This window comes from Glycine max, chromosome 7 (genome assembly GCF_000004515.6).
Source record: "Glycine max cultivar Williams 82 chromosome 7, Glycine_max_v4.0, whole genome shotgun sequence".
In the NCBI taxonomy this organism is placed as follows: Eukaryota; Viridiplantae; Streptophyta; class Magnoliopsida; order Fabales; family Fabaceae; genus Glycine; species Glycine max.
This window is the reverse complement of record NC_038243.2, coordinates 44,899,224-44,905,223: the sequence shown is the minus strand read 5'-3', so window position 1 is coordinate 44,905,223 and position 6,000 is coordinate 44,899,224. Positions and strand designations below refer to the sequence as shown.

The 6,000-nt window shown below is 30.4% G+C and overlaps 1 long non-coding RNA gene across 1 annotated transcript; it reads left to right on the top strand.

Annotated features, from left to right (window-relative positions):
• The first annotated feature begins 320 nt into the window (after positions 1–320).
• LOC100817579 (uncharacterized) lies at positions 321–2,887 on the top strand. The gene is made up of 2 exons (XR_001389303.3): positions 321–657; positions 2,353–2,887. It is a non-coding gene; the product is annotated as an uncharacterized lncRNA (long non-coding RNA).
• Positions 2,888–6,000: the final 3,113 nt, after the last annotated feature.

Sequence of the window (6,000 nt, the reverse complement as noted above, 5' to 3'; positions counted from 1 at the left end):
AAGTTTGTATGAATGTGCATGTAAATATCACCATCTGCATTGCATGCTTTGTAAAAGACCAATACAGTTAAAAAAGGGATTTGAATACATAAAAGTATTAAAGAAAAAGAATATCAAAAGAAGAAAATAGATTACACAACACTAATATAAGATAGTTTTATATTGTGATTTATACTATATAAGTTTTATTAACTTTTATGAGGGCGAGCCCGCGGTAAAGTTCAACTTTATTTTTTAACTTATTTTTTATTGAGTTGCTCACCCCTTTTTTTAGAGTTTCTTCCCTTATCCATACAAAGTGTAAACAGAGGTGTGACAAAGTGATATATTTATAGGGTAGTCCAAAGGCATAGAACCTTGGGAAACCCAAAGATATCATTTTCCAAAACCAACAAGTTGAGTGGCAGCAACCCAACTTTATTTTTGAATTCACTGAATCTACTAGCCCCCACAGGTTCTAATGATAACACTAGGGAAAATCCGGGGGAGGGAGGGTAAAGAAAAAAACTTCATACAAATGCGGTGTAAAATTTCTTCCTGTTCCGTTATATGAGAGAGAGAGACTATCACCCACTCACCCAGAGTATTCTTATTGGCTTATTCAGAAAATATCGGCCTGCTCTTCCACCACAGTAAAGGCATCATCACAATTCACAGGTAAGAAACTCGTTATTTCGTCGCACTGTCTGTTTCCGGTTCCTGCCCAGAGTATCTCATGGAATAGAAGAAAGCTAACATTAACTATTTTGGCAATCAAACATAAGTCAAATCAGTTGCAAAACTTAATCCTCATGCGGGATCGATTGGGTAGACGTTGACCTTATGATTGCCTTTGTCATCAAAGGAATTTTCTGTGGAAGGAATCGATGATGTCATATTCATAGATTAGATCCATTTTTTTCTTCTATATAAATGAATTCAGTCATGTTTGGTTTACCCTTAGAAGTATGTTTGAGAATAAGAGCATATTTTGTTCAGTTTGCCAACATCAAAAGTATGTTTGAAGGATCAAACTCAGTTTGGACAGATGTTTGGGTGTCCACAAAATTAATTCTTCTAACCTAGGTTTGGGACAGAAGAATCTTGGGACATGCTTTTTATTTTTCAGTTTCAGGTGGAATCATTTATGAAAAATTACCTCCAATTTTACCCACTCTTCAGTTCAGCATTCAATATTTTTCTTCACTTTCAGCATCATTGTTTCTTCTTTAATCAGATTCAGAAATACAATTTTTAGTTTGGAGTAATGAAAGATATTGAATGTCAACAATCATCACTTCCTACTTTCATATTGAGTGTCTAAAATCATACATCTCAAAGTGCCTATGTTATGAAACACGCTGTCTAGAGATATACTGGAACAAGTCTTCTGTATGCCACGCATCGTTGTGCTGTAGTATATTTTGTTTGCAACAGCTGTAATATTATTTCAACATTTTTTGCTGATTTATTGATTATTTTTAACAATATTATTAGTTCATTTAAAAGTAATTTTGATTATTATTATCTAAACAAGTTTTATTCCATCAAAAGTACTTTGAGTCAAGAAATATCCAAACCTAAATTTGTCTCATTTTTTAGCAAACTAAGTTTGCTCATTCTTTTGGTTCAAACTTAATTCATGAACTTTAATCCAAACATGTACCCATATGGATTAAAGTTTACAAACTGAGTTTGCAAAAATATTTCAAGTTTTGCTTCTCCAAATTAGGTTTTCAGACAAAATTTTACTCTCAAACATACTTTTGGAGAGTAACGAAATGTGACCCCAAATTGATTTTACTCTCAAACATATTTTTCGATCCTTCCCCTTGAAATTCAAACACATGTTTGAATTGCATTTTGCAAACTTAAGTTTGCAAAAGTCTCCCAATAGTTTCTTTTCCCAAACTGAGTTTTCAAGCTAAATTTTAGCCTCAAACGTATACATACTTTTGGGGGGAATTCAAACATGATGTCAAACTTATTTTCCTCTCCAAACTAAGTTTGGAGCTCCCTCACGGGCAAACCAAACATAGCCTAAGTCTTACTTCTTCCAAACTGAATTTTCAGACAAAAATTTAGGATACTTTTGCAAATTCAGTTTATATCTTAAGTTTAACTCAAACTTATGTTTGAAAACTCTAATCCAAACTTGCATCATGTCTTTATAGATTTGAGGGTCCCAAATTACTGCTTAAGGGACTCATTACTTACGTTCCATTTCAGGGTCGGTCCAATGGTGATTAAGACCTAAAATAATTTTTAAGAAAGCTATATATTAGGCCTTTTTGCTAATATATGTGATATTTTTTGTCAACATGGCCTTTTTTCCTTTCTAAAAACTAATAGAAAAAATGATTTTATTGATAGGCCTATAACTTGAGCTTTGGTTGTTTTATCCAAGGATCGACCCTAGCCGATAAGACTTCAAGATGGTCGGCTGTTTGTAGCAATGTTGAAACTTGAAAATTTGTTACTCGGGATTCAGGAACCAGAGAAAAAAAGCATTACATCTTTGGGTGAAAAAGTTTAAAGAATGCAAGGGCGAGGAAGACCATAAATGGGTGAAATGGAAGGTAATAAATAGTATGGAAGAGAATGGAATACCAGAGGCAAAGATCCCACCAGTCCCAAGGAAGATCAAGATGGGTGCCAGCAAGTTATTTCAGTTTTGAGTCGTTGCTTTTGCTGTCATGTTTAACTGCTTCTTTACTTATACTCCCACTCCTACTCCCACCATTGCCTCCCCCACCTTTCCTCTTGCTCTTGCTACCCATTGCCATTTTACTTGTGCTAATCATCTCGGCTTTTATGCCTTCTAATGTAAGAGATATTACTCACACATATATGTAAATACATGTCATACCTTGTGTTGTGGCTGACCTTCTGCATCGTGGAAAAGAAATCATTCATCTCCCAATTATTTCTTCACTTTGAACTAAGTATTGGGTTATTAATTTCGTCTTTTTCTTTTTCTTCAGAGAGGAATAATTGTGTTTTTATGTTGCTAAAAGCAAAAGTTGGTGAAAATAAATATTCACTTATTAAAGTAGTAATAGAAGTTTGTAAATTTCATTAAAGTAGTAATTATTGCTATTAGTTGCTTAATAAGAATACATGACTGCTTAATTATAGTAATTTACAAATTATGGTAATTATATTTTTTTCTTAATTTCATATATTTGCTAATCCCTCATTCTATTATAATTATTCTGTAAGAAAAAAATTATCTAAAAATAATTTTCATTTTAGGTTTTCAACATAATGTTAATTATTTTTTATTTATATTCCTTATAATATTAATGGTGGACAATATAATCTATAAATAATTTAATGATGATATAAGATTAATTTTATAAAATTTCTATTCTTTTTCATCTATTTATTATTTTTTGTTTATGCAATACAACATAGGACGATAATTATTTTGAGACAAAAGGACTAAAAAATATCATTTTAACTGTTAATGAATTTTAGTGTAAATTTTAAATTCATGTCTTGGATGTGGGGATGTGGAATTTCTTTTTCTTTGATCTGAGTCTTGTTTAGTGTTGATCAACTCATGTATTTAAAATATTTATCTTTCTAAGAGTTGTATATATATACATATAATTACATGTTAAGTTGATATGATGTTGTATATTGTGATATTGAGTTGTAATGTCTTGAGGCACATGGTTTTTTTTAGTTGACTATACAATGCATGCATGCATTTTCTTGGAGTTATGATCGATTAAATTAGGCTTAAAATGTAATTTTGGTTTTCTTATTTTGCTCAATTTGTAATTTTAATTCTTCTATTTAAAAATAGAGCCATTTGGTCCCTCTATTTTAAAAAATTGTGCGATTTTAGTTTTCATATTTCAAAATAGAGGCATTTGATCATTCTGGTTTAAAAAATTCACAAATTTGATCACCATATTTAAAAAAATAGCAATTTGGATCAATATTCAATTTGATCTATGTTTTATTTCTTATATTATAATTGATTAAATCATTTTGTGATGATACCTTAAATAAATATGTTAGGTTTAGGATTCAACTAGATCAAAATAAAAGAATTAAAACGTAGGCAAACTTGAGAATTTTACTAAAATTGAAAAAATTTATAAAATAGGAGGATTAAATTTCTCTATTTTGAAATAAGTACTAAAATTATGATTTTTTTTAAAATAGAGGAACCAAATATCTTTATTTTAAAATGGAGGGACCAAAATTACATATTGAACAAAATAGGGGATCAAAATTGCTAAGTCATTAAACTATTAGTTTTTGAAATTGAAAAGTTCACATAGAGCAACCCCTTAGGTTTTTTGCTCAGGGGGAATGTGGGTTAGTTTGTAAATTGCATTGATCTTTCTATGACCTCAAACAATCTCCACGATCTTGGTTTGGAAAATATACTAGAATTGTACAAGCTTTTGGATTGAAGCGCAGTGAAGCAGATCATTCAATTTTCTATTGTCACACTTCTCCATGAAAGTGTATTTATCTAATTGTCCATGTTGATGACATAGTTATTACAGGGAATGATGTTGCTACAATTTGTCAGCTGAAAAAGCACTTATTCATCCACTTTCATACCAAAGACCTTGGATGTGTAAAATACTTTCTTGGTATTGAGGTGACTCAATCAAACGAAAGCATTGTTATTTCTTAAAGAAAGTATGCTTTGGATAGGTTTTTTTCCAGCAAAACACTCCATCTCCCCTATTTGCTCAAAATACACCTCTTTGTATACTAATACCCAAAATACAACTTTTTCTCACCTTTGAGAAGTTGAGACTGGCCACCCCGACTTCTGTACGACGCGCTTTTTTTTAATTTAATTTTTATTTTATTTTTAAATTTATGTTTCAATTTAAATTATTAAAATAATACAAATATTATATTATATAAATATATTTTTAATTGATTTTAAAAATATTTTTTTATTAAAATAATATTTTTTATAATTTTTTTATAATTTTTTTGAGATATATATAGATAAAGGAAAATGTAAAAAATTGTATAAAATTATAGTATAATTTTTTAGTCACGATGTATGTATTTTTTAGCTAAATTTATGTGTCGTTGATAGTTTTTTTTATTATGTACGTTAATTAAAAAATGAGAAAATTAGTTAGTAGTATTAAAACAAATTAAAAAATACAGTGAAAAAATAATTGATACATCTTTCTTATATAACAGACATAAAATTAAAAAGTGCGGTAACTAACTAAAATGATAGACGAGAATAACGAAACATACTAAAAAATAAAATTGCAACGCAAATATGACGAAACTAATGATAATCTGAAAGATGTTGTGCAGGAGACATGTCTTGTTCCATTTCGGTTACTGGTTTGTTAAAAATAGCTAAAAATTCTATTGGGTAGAATCGTTTTCAATAGTTGGATTGTACTAACATTTTTAGCACGTCTTCATCATTTTTCAATTTTGTTATTTCATATTCAATCAAATTTTCTGAATATTTAGCATGATCTTGTTGTCGAAAGAACAATCGTCTGACTACCTGTGATTCGTGAATTCCATAAGGGAGAACCCCCATGGGTGAAACTTGCTTCATTAAATCCTTGAGTTTGTCCATGCTACATCCCGAAGGAATGTTAAATCTTATTGGATTTGTTCTAGTGAAGGAGTAACCCAAAAACCCACATTGGCGTGGTATGTTTCATTTCCCGTTATAATACATAATTGCATCATGAGTAGGAGTGACAATGAATTGAAGCAGGTTGAGTATACCATCCGGTGTTCTATTGATGATACATAATAATTCTATACGGCCAATACATGAGTATTTTTCATTGCACATTAACATTGTGTAAACATCATCATCATTTTTCAGTTGTAGAGATTGAAAAAAATATTATTAACCTACATCTATGAATGACTGTCGGTAGTAGATTTCATCCACTAATTGACTGTTGGTTAGCTGAAGGGTGTTATGCATTCTACTCTTGAATGTTTCAAAGGACCCGTCATTAGGAACTCGCATTGGTGTTGGAGTGGAACTTT